Source organism: Cervus elaphus, chromosome 26 (assembly GCF_910594005.1).
Source record: "Cervus elaphus chromosome 26, mCerEla1.1, whole genome shotgun sequence".
NCBI classification, from domain to species: domain Eukaryota; kingdom Metazoa; phylum Chordata; class Mammalia; order Artiodactyla; family Cervidae; genus Cervus; species Cervus elaphus.
Genome location: NC_057840.1, coordinates 13,140,889 through 13,162,330, shown reverse-complemented (window position 1 = coordinate 13,162,330; position 21,442 = coordinate 13,140,889).

Sequence of the window (21,442 nt, the reverse complement as noted above, 5' to 3'; positions counted from 1 at the left end):
CAACTTTAGTGCCTATTGTCATGAATAAACACAAAGGCACACACACAAACACACATGCAGAAAATAGTGCTCAGCTATGGAAAAAATGAAATGTTGCTGTTTGCAAAAACATGGGCTGACTAGAAGTCATCATGTTAAGTGAAACAATTCAGACACAAAATGACAAAGACCGCAATGTCCCACTTTTATGGGGATTCTAAGAACATAACAAACGAACAAACAAAACAAAATGAAAGCACAGTCACAAATAGAGAGAACAAACAGCTGGGTTCCAGAGAGGAGAGTGTGAGCGGTGGTGTGAAATAGATGTCAGCTGTAAAGTGGGACTTGCCATCTACCTCTGCAAGGATTAAATCGTGTGCTGCTGCAGCTGCTGCTTTTAACGCCCCTTGAAAGCAGTTCAGAGTGGAGAGCAGAAATGAAGCACTCTGTGTTCACAGTTTGATATTTTCTGGAGCCGATTTGTGAGTCTAATACTCCTATCTCCTCATATCTACAAAAGCTCTAATCCTTCATGGTAACAGCCATTCCTCTGACAAGCAGAAACTTTCTGAGAAAATATGTGCATGATTACATGTAACCTCTCTTCACCAAAATCACAAACATACCAATCTTCCCTCTTAGCAGCAATTTCTCAGAGCTGTCTGAGGTGCTGTCGCCTGGGCTGCAGTCCTCATTTTGCCCCAAATAAAACTTAACTTGCAACTCTGATATTGTTCATTTTTTTTAAGTTGACACAGGTTAAGGTGATTAAGAGGTTCAGGCCTGATGACCTCAGCTAGCAATCAGAAGTTGTTTTGTGAGAGGCGCCAAGATGGCGGAGAAATAGGATGGGGAGACTACTTTCTCCCCAGCAAATTCATTGAAAGAACAATTGAACACAGAGCAAACTTCACAAAACAACTTCTGATCGTTAGCTGAGGTCATCAGGCACCCAGAAAAGCAGCCCATTGTCTTCAAAAGGAGGTAGGACAAAATATAAAAGATAAAAAGAGAGACAAAAGAGCTAAGGACGGAGATCCCTCCCGGGAAGGGAGTCTTAATAGAGGAAGTTTCCAAGCACCGGGAAACCCTTGCACTGGCGGGCCTGGGGGAAGAGTTTGAATCTCAGAGGGCAACCTGACTGGGAGGGGAAGAATAAATAAAACCCACAGATTATGTGCCTAAAAGCAACTCCCAGCAGAAAAGTACCCCAGACGCTTGCATCTGCCACCAGCAAGTGGGTGCAGAACGGAGAGGAACAGGCGGCATTGCTTAGGGTAAGGACTGGGCCTGAGTGCCCTGAGGACAATCGAAGGGAGCTTTTGTGAGTTACCAACTTAAACTGTGGGATAGCAAGAGAGAGAGAGAAAATTAACTGGCCCGAACACACTGCTGGCCGTTCGCAGAACAAAGGGACCCAGCAAGTCCAGAGGAGCTAGCCGGCTGCAGACCGGGCCAGCCCCGCCTGAGGCTGGAGGCAGGGGGGAGGGGAAAGGGGCAGGCGCGGCCCCAAGGACTGCATCCTCGACTGCACTGCAAACAGGCCTCCAAATTCTAATCAAAGACCTCCTGAGATTCTGGATGGTCGACATCCGCCGGGAGGGTCGCGGTGAGACACAGGGCGCAGGCACCCGACTGGCGCGGGCGGGGACTGGGGCTGGGGACGCGGAGGGGAGAAGGCGCACGCACCCAACGGGCGCGGGTGGAAACTGAGGCTGGGACCGCAGAGGGGAGAAGGCGAACCGCACCCAGGGAGAGTGCGCCCATCAAGCCCCTGGCTGCCTGAGCTGCTCGGACGGGGAAGGCACAAAACGCAGGCCCAACCAAGTCCGCGCTTTTGTGGAGTACCTGAGGGCTGGAACCGCGCGCAGTGCAGGGCACGCTCGATATAGAGAAGCCAGGAGCCTGAGCAGCGCAGACGGGGAAAGCAGCGCCCATCCCTCCCCGCAGCACGACGGAACTAGCAACCTGAATAAGAGACCACCTCCGCCCGCCTGTGTCAGGGCTGAAGTTGGGTACCAAAGAGACTGGCAAACAGAAGCCAAATAAACAAAGGGAACCGCTTCAGAAGGGACCGGTGCAACAGATTAAAATCCCTGTAGAAAACACTGACAACACCGCAAGGGGCCTGTAGATATCGACAAGTATAAGCTGGAACGAGGAGCTATCTGAAACTGAACCGAACCCACACTGACCACAACAGCTCCAGAGAAATTCATAGATATATTTTTACTTTTTTTTTTAATTAAAAAAACTTTTTTTGTCTTTTTCATCTTTTATTTTCTTTTAAAATTCCCTATTACTCCCCCATTACTCCTTAACTTTCATTTTCAGATTTTTATGATGTTTTTAATTAGGAAAAAATTTTTTTCTTGTTTTTTTTCCTTTTTCTCTTCTTTTCTCTATTTTTCTTTTTCTCTTATTTCCTTTTAAAGTCCTCTATTACTCCTCTACTGCTCCTTAATTTTCATTTTCATTACACTATAACCTTGCAAAAAAAAAAAAGAGAGAAGCCCATTTTTAAACCGAACTTCATATATATTTCTAAAATATTTTGTGTTTTGGTTTTTGTTTTTAATATTGTATTTTTAAGAGTCTAACCTCTACTCTAGATTTTTAATCTATGTTTTTCAGTATATGATATAAATTGTGGACATTTAAGAATCCAATACTCAGTTCCCATTTTTATTCAGGAGTGTGTTGATTACTCTCCCCCAATCTTGACTCTCCGTTTTCTACCTCAGAACACCTCTATTTCCTCCTTTCCCCTTCTCTTCCCAATCCAATTCTGTGAATCTTTGTGGGTGTCTGGGCTACAGAGAACATTCTGGAAACAGAAAACTGCGTAGATCTGTCTCTCTCCTCTTGAGTCCCCCTTTTTCTCCTCCTGCTCATCTCTATCTCCCTCCTCCCTTTCCTCTTCTTCATGTAACTCTGTGAACCTCTCTGGGTGTCCCTCATGGGGGAGAAACTTTTCACCATTAACCTAGAAGTTTTATTATCAGTGCTGTATAGTTGGAGAAGTCTTGAGGCTACTGGAAGAATAAGACTGAAATCCAGAGGCAGGAGACTTAAGCCCAAAACCTGAGAACACCAGAAAACTCCTGACTACATGGAACATTACGTAATAAGAGACCATCCAAAAGCCTCCATACCTACACTGAAACCAACCACCACGCAAGAGCCAGTAAGTTTCAGAACAAGACATACCATGCAAATTCTCCAGCAATGCAGGAACATAGCCCGGAACGTCAACATACAGGCTGCCCAAAGTCACACCTAAATGAGTTCTCAGAACTCATTACTGGGCACTCCATTGCATTCCAGAGAGAAGAAATTTAGTTCCAAGCCCCAGAACACCGAGGCAAGCTTCCCTAACCAGGAAACCTTGACAAGCCAATCGTCCAACCCCACCCACTGGGTAAAACCTCCACAATAAAAAGGAATCACAGACCTCCAGAATACAGAAAGCCCACTCCAGACACAGCAATCTAAACAAGATGAAAAGGCAGAGTAATACCCAGCAGGTAAAGGAACATGAAAAATGCCCACCAAGTCAAACAAAAGAGGAGGAGATAGGGAATCTATCTGAAAGAGAATTTAGAATAATGATAATAAAAATGATCCAAAATCTTAAAAACAAAATGGAGTTACAGATAAATAGCCTGGAGACAAAGATTGAGAAGATGCAAGAAATGTTTAATAAAGACCTAGAAGAAATAAAAAAGAGCCAATTAAAAATGAATAATGCAATAAATGAGATCAAAAACACTCTAGAGAGAACCAACAGTAGAATAACAGAGACGGAAGATAGGATAAATGAGGTAGAAGATAAAATGGTGGAAATAAATGAAGCAGAGAGGAAAAAAGAAAAAAGAATCAAAAGAAATGAGGACAACCTCAGGGACCTCTGGGACAATGTGAAACGCCCCAACATTTGAATCATAGGAGTCCCAGAAGAAGACGACAAAAAGAAAGGCCATGAGAAAATACTCGAGGAGATAATAGCTGAAAACTTGCCTAAAATGGGGAAGGAAATAGCCAGCCAAGTCCAAGAAACCCAGAGAGTCCCAAACAGGATAAACCCAAGGCGAAACACCCCAAGACACATATTAGTCAAATTAACAAAGATCAAACACAAAGAACAAATATTAAAAGCAGGAAGGGAGAACAAAGAACAAATATTAAAAGCAGCAAGGGAGAAACAACAAATAACACACAAAGGGATTCCCATAAGGATAATAGCTGATCTTTCAATAGAAACCCTCCAGGCCAGAAGGGAATAGCAGGACATACTTAAAGTAAAAAAAGAGAATAACCTACAACCTAGATTACTGTACCCAGCAAGGATCTCACTCAGATATGAAGGAGAATTCAAAAGCTTTACAGACAAGCAAAAGCTGAGAGAATTCAGCACCACCAAACCAGCTCTTCAACAAATGTTAAAGGATCTTCTCTAGACAGAAAATGCAGAAAGGTTGTATAAACGTGAATCCAAAACAACAAAGAATGGCAACAGGGCCACACCTATCAATAATCACCTTAAATGTAAATGGGTTGAATGCCCCAACCAAAAGACAAAGATTCGCTGAATGGATACAAAAACAAGACCCCTATATATGCTGTCTACAAGAGACCCACCTCAAAACAAGAGACACATACAGACTAAAAGTGAAGGGCTGGAAAAAAATATTTCACGCAAACGGAAAAGGAAAGCAGGAGTCGCAGTACTCATATCAGATAAAATAGACTTTCAAATAAAGGATGTGAAAAGAGACAAAGAAGGACACTACTTAATGATCAAAGGATCAATCCAAGAAGAAGATATAACAATTATAAATATATATGCATCTAACATAGGAGCACCGCATTACATACGGCAAATGCTAATGAGTATGAAAGAGGAAATTAATAGTAACACAGTAATAGTGGGAGACTTTAATACCCCACTCACAACTATGGATAGATCAACTAAACAGAAAATTAACAAGGAAACACAAACCTTAAATGACACAATGGACCAGCTAGACCTAATTGATATCTATAGGACATTTCACCCCAAAACAATCAACTACACCTTTTTCTCAAGAGCACACGGAACCTTCTCCAGAATAGATCACATCCTGAGCCATAAATCTGGTCTTGGAAAATTCAAAAAAATTGAAATCATTCCAGTTTTCTTTTCTGATCACAGTGCAGTAAGATTAGATCTCAATTACAGGAAAAAATTGTTAAAAATTCAATGGAGGCTAAATAACACGCTTCTGAATAACCAACAAGTCATAGAAGAAATCAAAATATGCATAGAAATGAATGAAAATGAAAACACAACAACCCAAAACCTATGGGACACTGTAAAAGCAGTGCTAAGGGGAACATTCAGAGCATTACAGGCTTACCTCAAGAAACAAGAAAAAAGCCAAATAAATAACCTAACTCTACACCTAAAGCAATTAGAGAAGGAAGAAATGAAGAACCCCAGGGTTAGTAGAAGGAAAGAAATCTTAAAAACTAGGGCAGAAATACACAAAAAAAGAAAACTACAGGCCAATATCACTGATGAACATAGATGCAAAAATCCTTAACAAAATTCTAGCAAACAGAATCCAACAACATATTAAAAAAATCATACACCATGACCAAGTGGGCTTTATTCCAGGAATGCAAGGATTCTTTAATATCCGCAAATCAATCAATGTAATATGCCACATTAACAAATTGAAAGATAAAAACCATATGATTATCTCAATAGATGCAGAGAAAGCCTTTGAAAAAATTCAACACTCATTTATGATTAAAACTCTCCAGAAAGCAGGAATAGAAGGAACATACCTCAACATAATAAAAGCTATATATGACAAACCCACAGCAAGTATCACCCTCAATGGTGAAAAATTGAAAGCATTTCCCGTGAAATCAGGAACAAGACAAGGGTGCCCACTCTCACCACTACTATTCAACATAGTGTTGGAAGTTTTGGCCACAGCAATCAGAGCAGAAAAAGAAGTAAAAGGAATCCAGAGAGGAAAAGAAGAAGTGGAACTCTCACTGTTTGCAGACGACATGATCCTCTATATAGAAAACCCTAAAGACTCTACCAGAAAATTACTAGAGCTAATCAATGAATATGGTAAAGTTGCAGGATATAAAATTAACACACAGAAATCCCTTGCATTCCTATACACTAACAATGAAAAAACAGAAAGAGAAATTAAGGAAACAATACCATTCACCATGGCAACAAAAAGAATAAAATACTTAGGAGTACATCTACCTAAAGAAACAAAAGACCTATACCTAGAAAACTATAAAACACTGATGAAAGAAATCAAAGAGGACACAAACAGATGGAGAAGCATACCATGTTCATGGATTGGAAGAATCAATATTGTCAAAATGGGTATACTACCCAAAGCAATCTATAGATTCAATGCAATCCCTATCAAGCTACCAACGGTATTTTTCACAGAACTAGACCAAAGAATTTCACAATTTGTATGGAAATACAAAAAACCTCGAACAGCCAAAGCAATCTTGAGAAAGAAGAATGGAACTGGACGAATCAACCTGCCTGACTTCAGACTCTACTACAAAGCCACAGTCATCAAGACAGTGTGGTACTGGCACAAAGACAGAAATATAAATCAATGGAACAGAATAGAAAGCCCAGAGATAGATCCACGGACCTATGGACACCTTAGCTTTGACAAAGGAGGCAAGGATATACAATGGAAAAAAGACAACCTCTTCAACAAGTGGTGCTGGGAAAGCTGGTCAACCACTTGTAAAAGAATGAAACTAGAACACTTTCTAACACCATACACAAAAATAAACTCAAAATGGATTAAAGATCTAAATGTAAGACCAGAAACTATAAAACTCCTAGAGGAGAGCATAGACAAAACACTCTCCGACATGAATCACTGCACGATCCTCTATGACCCACCTCCCAGAATATTGGAAATAAAAGCAAAACTAAACAAATGGGACCTAATGAAACTTAAAAGCTTTTGCACAACAAAGGAAACTATAAGCAAGGTGAAAAGACAGCCCTCAGATTGGGAGAAAATAATAGCAAATGAAGCAACAGACAAAGGATTCATCTCAAAAATATACAAGCAACTCCTGAAGCTCAATTCCAGAAAAATAAATGACCCAATCAAAAAATGGGCCAAAGAACTAAACAGACATTTCTCCAAGGAAGACATACAGATGGCTAACAAACACATGAAAAGATGCTCCACATCACTCATTAGCAGAGAAATGCAAATCAAAACCACAATGAGGTACCATTACACGCCAGTCAGGATGGCTGCTATCCAAAAGTCTACAAGCAATAAATTCTGGAGAGGGTGTGGAGAAAACGGAACCCTCTTACACTGTTGGTGGGAATGCAAACTAGTACAACCGCTATGGAAAACAGTGTGGAGATTTCTTAAAAAACTGGAAATAGAACTGCCATATGACCCAGCAATCCCACTTCTGGGCATACACACTGAGGAAACCAGATCTGAAAGAGACACGTGCACCCCAATGTTCATCGCAGCACTGTTTATAATATCCAGGACATGGAAGCAACCTAGATGCCCATCAGCAGATGAATGGATAAGGAAGCTGTGGTACATATACACCATGGAATATTACTCAGCCATTAAAAAGAATTCATTTGAATCAGTCCTAATGAGATGGATGAAGCTGGAGCCCATTATACAGAGTGAAGTAAGCCAGAAAGATAAAGAACATTACAGCATACTAACACATATATATGGAATTTAGAAAGGTGATAACGATAACCCTATATGCAAAACAGAAAAAGAGACACAGAAATACAGAACAGACTTTTGAACTTTGTGGGAGAATGTGAGGGTGGGATATTTCAAAAGAACAGCATGTATACTATCTATGGTGAAACAGATCCCCAGCCCAGGTGGGATGCATGAGACAAGTGCTCGGGCCCGGTGCACTGGGAAGACCCAGAGGAATCGGGTGGAGAGGGAGGTGGGAGGGGGGATCGGGATGGGGAATACATGTAAATCCATGGCTGATTCATATCAATGTATGACAAAACCCACTGGAAAAAAAAAAAAAAAAAAAACCACAATGAGGTACCATTACACGCCAGTCAGGATGGCTGCTATCCAAAAGTCTACAAGCAATAAATGCTGGAGAAGGTGTGGAGAAAACGGAACCCTCTTACACTGTTGGTGGGAATGCAAACTAGTACAGCCATTATGGAAAACAGTGTGGAGATTTCTTAAAAAACTGGAAATAGAACTGCCATATGACCCAGCAATACCATTCTTGGGCATACACACTGAGGAAACCAGATCTGAAAGAGACACGTGCACCCAGTGTTCATCGCAGCACTGTTTATAATAGCCAGGACATGGAAGCAACCTAGATGCCCATCAGCAGATGAATGGATAAGGAAGCTGTGGTACATATACACCATGGAATATTACTCAGCCATTAAAAAGAATTCATTTGAATCAGTCCTAATGAGATGGATGAAACTGGAGCCCATTATACAGGGTGAAGTAAGCCAGAAAGATAAAGAATATTACAGCATACTAACACATATATATGGAATTTAGAAAGATGATAATGATAACCCTATATGCAAAACAGAAAAAGAAACACAGATGTACAGAACAGACTTTTGGACTCTGTGGGAGAAGGCGAGGGTGGGATGTTTCGAGAGAACAGCATGTATATTATCTATGGTGAAATAGACCACCGGCCCAGGCGGGATACATGAGAGAAGTGCTCGGGCCAGGTGCACTGGGAGGACCCAGGGGAATCGGGTGGCGGGGGGAGGTGGGAGGGGGGATCGGGATGGGGAATACATGTAACTCCATGGCTGATTCAAGTCAATGTATGACAAAACCCACTGCAATGTTGTGAAGTAATTAGCCTCCAACTAATAAAAATAATTAAAAATAATAATAATAATTATTACCATAAATGTAAATTGGTTGAATGCCCCAACCAAAAGACAAAGACGGGCTGAATGGATACAAAAACAAGACCCCTATATATGCTGTCTACAAGAGACCCACCTCAAAACCCGAGACACATACAGACTAAAAGTGAAGGGCTGGAAAAAAATATTTCACGCAAACGGAAAACAAAAGAAAACAGGAGTCGCAATACTCATATTAGATAAAATAGACTTTCAAATAAAGGATGTGAAAGAGACAAAGAAGGACACTACATAATGATCAAAGGATCAATCCAAGAAGAAGATATAACAATTATAAATATATAAGCACCTAACATAGGAGCACCGCAATATGTAAGGCAAATGCTAACGAGTATGAAAGGGGAAATTAACAATAACACAATAATAGTGGGAGACTTTAATACCCCACTCACAACTATGGATAGATCAACTAAACAGAAAATTAACAAGGAAACACAAACCTTAAATGACACAATGGACCAGCTAGACCTAATTGATATCTATAGGACATTTCACCCCAAAACAATCAACTTCACCTTTTTCTCAAGTGCACACAGAACCTTCTCCAGAATAGATCACATCCTGGGCCATAAATCTTGGAAAATTCAAAAAACTGAAATCATTCCAGTCATCTTTTCTGACCACAGTGCAGTAAGATTATATCTCAATCACAGGAAAAAAAAATTGTTAAAAATTCAAACATATGGAGGCTAAATAACACCCTTCTGAATAACCAACAAGTCATAGAAGAAATCAAAACAGAAATCAAAATATGCATAGAAATGAATGAAAATGAAAACACAACAACCCAAAACCTATGGGACACTGTAAAAGCAGTGCTAAGGGGAACGTTCATAGCATTACAGGCTTACCTCAAGAAACAAGAAAAAAGCCAAATAAATAACCTAACTCTACACCTAAAGCAATTAGAGAAGGAAGAAATGAAGAACCCCAGGGTTAGTAGAAGAAAAGAAATCTTAAAAATGAGGGCAGTAATAAATGCAAAAGAAACTAAAGAGACCATAGCAAAAATCAACAAAGCTAAAAGCTGGGTTTTTGAAAAAATGAACAAAATTGACAAACCATTAGCAAGACTCATTAAGAAACAAAGAGAGAAGAACCAAATTAACAAAATTAGAAATGAAAATGGAGAGATCACAACAGACAACACTGAAATGCAAAGGATCATAAGAGACTACTACCAGCAGCTCTATGCCAATAAAATAGACAACTTGGAAGAAATGGACAAATTCTTAGAAAAGTATAACTTTCCAAAACTGAACCAGGAAGAAATAGAAGATCTTAACAGAGCCATCACAAGCAAGGAAATCAAAACTGTAATCAGAAATCTTCCAGGAAACAAAAGCCCAGGACCAGATGGCTTCACAGCTGAATTCTACCAAAAATTTAGAGAAGAGCTAACACCTATCTTACTCAAACTCTTCCAGAAAATTGCAGAAGAAGGTAAACTTCCAAACTCATTCTATGAGGCCACCATCACCCTAATTCCAAAACCAGACAAAGATGTCACAAAAAAAGAAAACTACAGGCCAATATCACTGATGAACATAGATGCAAAAATCCTTAACAAAATTCTAGCAAACAGAATCCAACAACATATTAAAAAAATCATACACCATGACCAAGTGGGCTTTATCCCAGGAATGCAAGGATTCTTTAATATCTGCAAGTCAATCAATGTAATATGCCACATTAACAAATTGAAAGATAAAAACCATATGATTATCTCAATAGATGCAGAGAAAGCCTTTGACAAAATTCAACACTCATTTATGATTAAAACTCTCCAGAAAGCAGGAATAGAAGGAACATACCTCAACATAATAAAAGCTATATATGACAAACCCACAGCAAGCATTACCCTCAATGGTGAAAAATTGAAAGCATTTCCCCTGAAATCAGGAACAAGACAAGGGTGCCCACTCTCACCACTACTATTCAACATAGTGTTGGAAGTTTTGGCCACAGCAATCAGAGCAGAAAAAGAAGTAAAAGGAATCCAGATTGGAAAAGAAGAAGTGAAACTCTCGCTGTTTGCAGATGACATGATCCTCTACAGAGAAAACCCTAAAGACTCTACCAGAAAATTACTAGAGCTAATCAATGAATATGGTAAAGTTGCAGGATATAAAATTAACACACAGAAATCCCTTGCATTCCTATACACTAACAATGAGAAAACAGAAAGAGAAATTAAGGAAACAATAGACCTATACATAGAAAACTATAAAACACTGATGAAAGAATTCAAAGAGGACACAAACAGATGGAGAAACATACCGTGTTCATGGATTGGAAGAATCAATATTGTCAAAATGACTATACTACCCAAAGCAATCTATAGATTCAATCCCTATCAAGCTACCAATGGTGTTCTTCACAGAACTAGAACAAATAATTTCACAATTTGTATGGAAATACAAAAAACCTCGAACAGCCAAAGCAATCTTGAGAAAGAAGAATGGAACTGGACGAATCAACCTGCCTGACTTCAGACTCTACTACAAAGCCACAGTCATCAAGACAGTGTGGTACTGGCACAAAGACAGAAATATAGATCAATGGAACAGAATAGAAAGCCCAGAGATAAATCCACGAACCTATGGACACCGTATCTTTGACAAAGGAGGCAAGGATATACAATGGAAAAAAGACAACCTCTTTAACAAGTGGTGCTGGGAAAACTGGTCAACCACTTGTAAAAGAATGAAACTAGAACACTTTCTAACACCATACACAAAAATAAACTCAAAACTCCTAGAGGAGAACATAGGCAAAACACTCTCCAACATGAATCACAGCAGGATCCTCTATGACCCACCTCCCAGAATATTGGAAATAAAAGCAAAACTAAACAAATGGGACCTAATGAAATGTAAAAGCTTTTGCACAACAAAGGAAACTATAAGCAAGGTGACAAGACAGTCCTCAGATTGGGAGAAAATAATAGCAAATGAAGCAACAGTCAGAGGATTCATCTCAAAAATGTACAAGCAACCCCTGAAGCTCAATTCCAGAAAAATAAATGACCCAATCAAAAAATGGGCCAAAGAACTAAACAGACATTTCTCCAAAGAAGACATACAGATGGCTAACAAACACATGAAAAGATGCTCCACATCACTCATTAGCAGAGAAATGCAAATCAAATCCACAATGAGGTACCATTACACGCCAGTCAGGATGGCTGCTATCCAAAAGTCTACAAGCAATAAATGCTGGAGAGGGTGTGGAGAAAAGGGAACCCTCTTACACTGTTGGTGGGAATGCAAACTAGTACAGCCGCTATGGAAAACAGTGTGGAGATTTCTTAAAAAACTGGAAATAGACCTGCCATATGACCCAGCAATCCCACTTCTGGGCATACACACTGAGGAAACCAGATCTGAAAGAGACACGTGCACCCAGTGTTCATCGCAGCACTGTTTATAATAGCCAGGACATGGAAGCAACCTAGATGCCCATCAGCAGATGAATGGATAAGGAAGCTGTGGTACATATACACCATGGAATATTACTCAGCTGTTAAAAAGAATTCATTTGAATCAGTTCTAATGAGATGGATGAAACTGGAGCCCATTATACAGAGTGAAGTAAGCCAGAAAGATAAAGAACATTACAGCATACTAACACATATATATGGAATTTAGAAAGATGGTAATGATAACCCCATTTCCAAACAGAGAAAGAGACACAGATGTACAGAACAGACTTTTGGACTCTGTGGGAGAAGGCGAGGGTGGGATATTTCGAGAGAACAGGATGTATATTATCTATGGTGAAACAGATCACCAGCCCAGGTGGGATGCATGAGACAAGTGCTCGGGCCAGGTGCACTAGGAAGACCCAGAGGAATCGGGTGGAGAGGGAGGTGGAAGGGGGGATCGGGATGGGGTATACATGTAACTCCATGGCTGATTCATGTCAATGTATGACAAAACCCACTGCAATGTTGTGAAGTAATTAGCCTCCAACTAATAAAAATAAATGATAAAAAAAAGAAGAAAAAAAAAAGAAACTCTAAGAACAGTTCCTTGGTGCTTTGTCCTGAAAATCCCCCATTCATTACCCAAATAATAATAATAATAATAATTGTAATATCTTTAAAAAATCAATTACAAAGATGACCCAAGTTGATAGAAAGATGCATTCAAGAATGAAATTATTTTAACCAAAATAAAAATGTAATGAAAAGTGGGGAATCATGTGGAGTGATTTTCACTCTCTTATTGGATGCCTGGTAGATTGCTTAGAAGAGGGGGAAAAAAGGATCAACTATGTGATTCACATTTGCACTTTGAAATTTGTCCTTAGCATGAAATCAAACCTCTGTGTTTACCCAGCCATAACATGGAGTCATACTACTTTTCCAACTGATGACTCACAGGAAACATTGGATGATTTTTGAACAGAAAAATTAGCATAACACTCCTTTTCAGAGCATTTTGAAAGATAAAGGAATGAGAGAATGTCTTCTGAGAGTCACCATTCAAAAATTCTCATCAAGTTCTGAAGAGAGCAGAAATACTGATGTTTTCCTCTGGTCTTGCAATGGAAAGTATGAAAAGCTGCTTTTACATTGTAAGTGGATTTACTGGGAGGTTTTCTTCCCAGCTAATGCTCCAGGGTTTGTATGCACCTGTGAATTTGTGTGTGTGTATGTCTGTGTTTGCATGTAGAAGAGAAAGGCATCAACATAGGAACAGGGACACAAAACACATATATTTATCCCAAGGCTTGCTATGCATTTATCTCTTATATCTTTGGAGAGAAACATCATAAAGTTCTGAAGTATATAAGCATATAGATGACAATTACAATGGAAAATCAAAATACAGCAAAGCTTTAAAGTTGCAGTTACAACTTTGCATGATCTGAGCATGACATTGAATAGTATGCATTCCTGCCTGTTAAAAAAAAAAAGTACTACATGGAGGACAGCACATGGACACTACTGTGTTCCAGTTGCATCAAGAAGACTGGTAATTGGCCAATATTGATTGGATTTAGGATTGACAAGAGTATCCTGCCAATTGAGCATTTATTTATCTACTCTACTTGGTTATTTAGTTGAAGTTATATCCATTATTTATTTAATGCTCTTGTTAATTCGATCTACTCCACATGTCTTAGTCTATGGTCTAGTAGACACTAGCTCCAAGGTACCTACTTAAGTCAGAGACTGTATTCTATTTATACCAGGACATTCCATCCTCATGAAATGCTCTGACATTCAAGTTGGACAAAAGGATAACCACCAAGTCTTGATTTCCTAGTGAACTCAGATTCTTCTCCTTTATATCCTCAACTAGAGCTTGAAGCATAAGGAATACATAGGGAATCCATATCCTTAACCATGAATTAAGAACTATGAAAAGGTAATAGCAACTTGATAGACATTCATAATTGAAGGGAACATCTTGGAATAGTGGCAAATTACCTTAACTATGTCTAACAATGATCCACTTAGGCAGAAATTTTAATTAATGACAGGAGCAAAAGAACAGAAGTATCAGATCATTCTGGCATTATGTAGAGACTTTCTGATCTTCAGATAGAATATACACCTAGCCTTATCCTGTAAAACTACAATCCCTTGAATCTATAGAACATACTGTCCAACACAACTGTCTGTGATGATGGGAATGTTCTGTATCTGATCTGCCCAGTAGTGGCCACTAACTACATGTGACACTTGTGCAATGGAGAAAATTGATTTCAAATTTGATTTAATTTTAATTAATTTAAATTAAAGTAGGAACTCTTTATTTATTGCTGATAAGATTGCAAAATGGTACAGCCACTCTGTAGGGCAGTTCAGTGGTCTCTAACTAAACATACTCTCACAATATGACCCAGCAGCGGTGCTCTTTGGTATTACTCAAAGGAGTTGAAACTTATATCCACACAAAAATCTACAAATTGATATTTATAGCAGATTTATTCATAATCTCCAAAACTTAGAAGCAATCAAAGATCTCCTTTAGTAAGGAAATGAATAAAAACCAGTGGGCAGAATTTGAAAGTATATTGATTTATCAGATCCTTATCTGATAAGGATCTTTATGAGATTCTTTTCTGTAAAGTAAGATCTAACTCTAAATGCTTGGAGATTTTTTTCGAGAAAATATATTTTTTCAGTTTAACATTGACTTTTCTGAGACTTTGAATCAGGTTAAAAACTCCTTGAAACTCTCGTCCCTTCTTGAGTTCTTTGGCCCTGGTGTCCATCGTCTCCTCCTCTTCTGTTCCTTCTCAGTCTCCATTTTGGTTCCTTGGTTTCCATGTACTTTCATGCCTCCTATTTGAGCTTTTGTCCCCTGAGCCCTTAGACTCTTCTCTTGATATCTGCTTGCTTCACCCAGCCCAGTTCACTATTCACTCCCATGACTAGGTTTTTGACTCACAAACCAGTATCTTGAGGCCCCAGACTTTGTACTGGGCTGCTTCATCCTAGCTATTAACTCCCTAGGACCCTTCTGCCTGCATGTTCCATACAAACCCAACATAGGAGGATTTGACTCAATAACCCTCTAATATGAATACCTTCTGACAACTCTTAGGCTACAGGGCTATCATTTTATATCCAGATTGATCTTATCATGGATCTTTTCCACATCTCATGTTCTGCGGGTGGTAATACTAATACAATACATCTTTTATGGGTGGTAATACAGAGTACTTCTCTGGAGACTGGAGATATTTTTTTTTTTTTTTCGACTGGAGATATTTTTGTCTAGAACCTTATCTTCTCATTCAACGCATCAACAATCCAATCTTCCTCTGTAAATGTCCTTCACATGCATCCTGTTTGCCCTTCCTGCAGAGTGAGCTGGAGGTCTGGGGCTCTAAGAACTAAAGCAGCCTGGGCATGGGAATGGGAAGGGGGTGGGCTGCGACCATGTGACCAGAGCACTGGACACTTGGGATTCATCACCCACGAATCACTGAGAGGTCAAAGTGGCAAGTCCATTGGAGAGGACTGAGAACAGCAGTGAGAAATATGGGGAAGGCTTGGTAGCATAGAACCTGAATGATGGAATAAGCAAGTTTGAGAGACAAGGTCCACAAAGGGTTCTAGAAGCATAAATGTTGGGCAAAGAGAACTTTATGAGCTTCTATTGATGACTTTGGGGGCAAGAAGTGTGCTATTAAGATTACAGAGCTTACTAGGATTTCTTTTCTCTTTTGCCTAATACATTACCCTAGCCTAAGCCCTCATATCCATATTACTACTTAATTACTGTATTACTGCTTTGTCTAAACTGTTACCTTTGCTAAGTTAGGAAAACTTTCAGTGGCTCAGATCCTTATCTGTAAAAGTGTTCTTACCTATTTGACAGAGTCATTTGAGGATTAGATGGATTACTATATGGAGAGCATTTAGGAGAGTCCGGCCTATAATAAAATCTATATAAGCATTTGTGTTTTGTTTTGTGTGTGTGTGCTCAGTCATGTCTGACTCTTTGAGACCCCACGGACTATAGCACACAAGGCTCCTCTGTCCATGGGATTCTCCAGGCAAGAATACTGGAGTGGGTTGCCATTTCCTTCTCCAGGGGATCTTCCTGACCCAGGGATCAAACCTGAATCTCTTGTGTCTTCTGCATTGGCAGGCAGATTCTTTACCACTGAGCCATCTGGGAAGCCATGTAAGCATTAGCTATGGTTATTGTAATGTTCTGTTAATATTATTATTTCTGTAACAGTTTTTTAACTGGCCCATCTATTCCCAGACTCTATCCCCTCCATTCCATTCTGCTTGTAATTTTGCCATCATTTTCTTCACAGTCCTTCTTTGACCATCATTATTTTTTTGATTACTTGATCAGGCCCAAACTCCTCTGGCTATCATGACCTTCAGTAATCAAGCCAACCTGACTTGTCTTTGCTCCCCAATGCATTATCCCTCCATGCAGAGACCTATTTACTGTCTCCAGAGGAAATCAAGACCTTTCACACCTCCCTACCTGTGTTTAGGTTACGTTTCTTCCCTGGAAATGTCCCCTTTCTTATCTACTATCTGTGTCAATTCTAACCACTTTTCAGGGCCCTGATCAAGTTCTACCTTTTCTACTATAGAGGAGGTAATGCCTGTTATGCTTTTCCAATGTGTATGTCTAATAACATCAAGAAGAATATCTAGTACATAGTGTGTATTTGATAAATATTTCTGTTTTAATTATCCTTTCTCTAGTATTTAACATCACATATTTTAGAACTATCTTTTGTTTGGCTGATAGTTTATGAATATAGGTTGTAACAGTTTAGAAAACCTTCAGTTACACGTCATAGAAGAGTACATTAATGGAATTCTAAACTGTAAGGATATTTACTGTCTTCTTCCAAAATTTCATCAACAACCCATAAACATCTTTCTGCACTTTGGTTTCACCATTCTCAGCCTGTTGGATTTTCATCTATGTACTTTTTACCTCACCATCACAAAACTGGGGCTTCCTAGGTGGTGTAGTAATAAAGGACCCACCTGCCAATGCAGGAGACGTAAGAGACACAAGTTCAGTTCTTGGATCAGGAAGATCCCCTGGAGGAGGGCATCGCAACCCACTCCAGTATTCTTGCCTGGAGACTCCCATGGACAGAAGAGCCTGACGGGCTATAGTCTATAGGGTCGCAAAGAGTCAGACACGACTGAAGCCACTTTGCAGGAGCATGCACAAGCCCATCTGCCTGGCATGCTGCAGTCCATGAGGTCACAAAGTCAGACACGACTGGGCAACTGAATTGAATTGATTTGGATTCCTGCAAAACGTCAGAAACCAAACTACAAATTTTGATAATTTTGTTGTTGTTATTGTTACTTTCTGTTTGGTATAAACATTATGTGCCTAGCCGAGCTGGGAGTCCTTTAATTATTTTTTCAGGAAGACTTGTTGACAGTGTAGATCCTAAAGCAACCACCCGGAGCAGTCTCCTGTTAGCCCATGCTCTAGAACGGGAGTCTCCTCGAAATAACAATTCCCTCCTGAACACATTATTGTATTTACCTGAATGCAAGGTAATTAACATCTCCAGCAAGTCAAATTTCTGATTGCATCATATGGTCTCAGCAACTCTCAGGCCACTCACCCATCTGGTTGCAGCACTGTAGCCATTTGCCAGCATGTGGGTTTGTGTGTGCAGAAGCCAGGACCGTTGGGTGTTTGGAGTAACACGTTACCACATGTGCACAGACAGGATTGTAACGTGTCCCCAGTCACTGCATGCCTCTGCTCAAGTCAGAAAGGGACAGCTGCTCCTGGTCACACCACTCTTGAATTTAAATCCTGAAACATTCCCTGCTCACTGTCTCTGGAGAATATCACAGCATGGAAAAGATAAAGGTTTTACAGTTAACTGGATGAGAAGCTATAGCCTTAGCTGTGAAAGGAAAAGCCTACAAGTCAAGAAAATAGCAGCAGTTCTAGATAAAAGCCACACTGAATTTTTGAGCCATTGAAGAGAATGATAGAGAATGAAAAGAAAAGTGATTGCTAAGTCAATTTAGTCTACTTATATCTTCTTAAATTATGCATATGCAGATTAATTTGAAAGCACTATACAAAGGCACTGGAGTGGAGAATGAAAAATTCCAAATATTACCAAATGAATTGGTTGTATGACATTCCACACACAGTTGTTTTGGATCCGAAGTCTTACTTTTCTTTCACCTGTCTTGAAAGCACATAAATGCAATAAACAAATCTATGCAGGTGTAAGGACAACTGGCCCAATGTATACAATAGTTAGTAGCAATACTAAGAAATATTCAACCCAGGTGTTTGGATTGTCTGAAGTTTCTGGTCTTTGGCTATCCTGAGAAGTCATTGAATAAATATAGCTGGCATAGCTTATGTGTTACTGAAGCTCATGAATGGCTACTTGGTAGATGTACTGAGACAAAATAAAAGAAATAAAATGGGCTGTGGATATTCCATACAAGCTAAACATAGCACTTGCAACAAATATCACCTGTGGCCAGATGGAGTTGCAAGTTTCATCCACATTATTTCAAGACATATTTCTGTTTAGTTTTGTTTTCTACAGAGACAGAAGGCCAGCCCACCTGGAATGAGCACTTGATATGCTCCCCTCATAGCGGCTACAGTGATCTTGCCTTGATATGAACAATTACTGCTCCCACGCTCAGGTGGGAGATATGGGTGATTGTCAAGAGCAGAAATGACCAAAGTGGCCTCTATCCCACAGTGTCTGTGATTGCTTCTTGGTACTGCTGGCTCTGACTCACACTCTAACATCAATTCAGCCCATGCTGATGTTCCCATGAACAGAGGCAGAGCGCATTAGAATTATCAGTGTAGTGGGTAGGGTGGAGGTTCTAGATGGAACCTCGACTCTGTGAGGTTTTAATTTGGGCAAACTGCTCAACTTTTCTAAATCTGTGTCCTTTTTGTGTGTGTGTAGATTGAAGATAATGAATTTAATTATTTCATAGGATGATGGGCAGATTGAATCAAATAATCACATGTGCTGTTTAGCCCATGATAAGCTATAAAAATGTTAACTCATTATTATTACTTTAGTTACATTGGTGATAAAAGGGAAGGGTGTAGGAGACTTCCCTGGTAGCCAGTGATTAAGACTGTGCTTCCAGTGCTGGTGGCCCAGGTTTGATATCTGATAACTAGATTCCACATGCCATGTGGCAAGGACAAAAAAAAGTTTAGAAAAAAGAGAAAGGGGGCCTTTTAAAACCTATTTGAGACATCATTCATTCACTCATTACTTCATTCTAAAGAAACCTCTTGATTTTCATACTGGGTGCCCGCTATAATGGGGTAGACATAATGGCATTGGACACAAAATCTCAACTAAGTGAAATTTGTTTCTCAAATTCCTTTCCTCTCAGCTGCCTGCTCCACAGTTGTCTCCTCCCACCACCCTGGTGGTTCAGAACTGCACCCTGAAGACCACCTTAGCAGGGCGAACTGTCCCCTTACTCATCCCCCACCAAGGTCCCAGGTCCCCAGGTGTTTTCTTTGGTGACTGACTTAATTCACTAAGATGTTACATTTAATGCAGTTATTAACTATTACATTTAATATAATTATTAACTATCTCCTAGATAATAAGCCTGCAGTTCAACAGTAAGGTCATAGTGCCTTACACATGAGAGTCCTGCTCGTGTGGGATTTCAGAGCTCAGAGCAGGTCCATGGGGTGAAGACCTTGGAACAAGTAAGACGTTCAGCATCTCTCAGATCAGTTCACACAGAAAGTTCTGTGTAGGTACAAGGTTGGCTTGGTGAAGGATAACAAAGTCTTATCCTGATCTGATAGAGCGTGCAGTTCAGTTGGCAATAAGGAGATAAGAAGTGTATCAATTAGAAAGCAATAGAATGAAGTCCAATGCATAATATTGTTAGATAATAACCATTAGATAATTCTGTTCTGAGGATACATAAAACGCCTAAAGTTATCTAGTAATAATAACTAATGTTTATGGAATGCTTACTATGCAAAAACAAATTTTAATGTGGTAAAATACATGTAGTATAAAATGTATCATTAGTAACATTTTAATATTCACAATGTTGTACAACCATCCCCCCTTTTAGTCCCAGAACATTTTCATCACCCCAAAAGGAAACCCCATATCCATTATACTTCTCAGCCTCCCCTCCTACCAGTCCCTGGCACCTACTAATGTGTCTCTATGGATTTGCTTATTCTGAGTGCTTCATATAAATTGATTCATTTAATAAGCAGTTTTTTAGATCTAGCTTCTTTTCCTGAGTGTATTATTTTTAAGATTTCATCCGTGTTGCAGCATGCGTAAGCACTTTGTTCCTTTTCCTGGGTAAATAATATTCCACTGTTTGGATGTACCACTTTTGTTTATCCATTCATCAAGTGATGGACGTTTGGGTTGTTTCTATGTTTTGTCTATTGGAAATAGTGGTGCTCTGAATATTCATGTTCAAATTTTTGTTTGGGCACTTTTTTTTCAGTTCTTTTGAGTATGTATTCTAGTGTGGAATTACTGGGTCATATAGTCATTCTATGCTTAACTTATTGAGAAACTTCCAGACTATTTTTCAGAGTTTCCAGTTTTCATTACCACCGGCCATATACAAGGGTTCTAGTTTCTCCACATCATCACCAACATTTACTGCTTTTCCTTTTTTTTAGTTCTAGCTTTCCTAGAAGGTGTGAAGTGATGTCTTGCTATAGCTTTTGGTTTGCATCTCCCTTATAATTAATGACATAGAGCATCTTTTCATGTGCGTTTTGGCCATCTGTATGTCTTTGTGATAGCATTTTAAACACATGTTTCAGTTGACATACCCTAAACCTGAGGAGTATTTTACAGATAGGTAAACTGAGGCTTTGTAAGTGATTTCAATAAATTGTCCAAAGTCATGGCAAAATCAGGTTCAAATTGATTTTGATGTTCTGGATCTAGGGGACACAAACCTGGCAAATGATGGTCTTGGGTAATTGAAGAGTGCCTGGA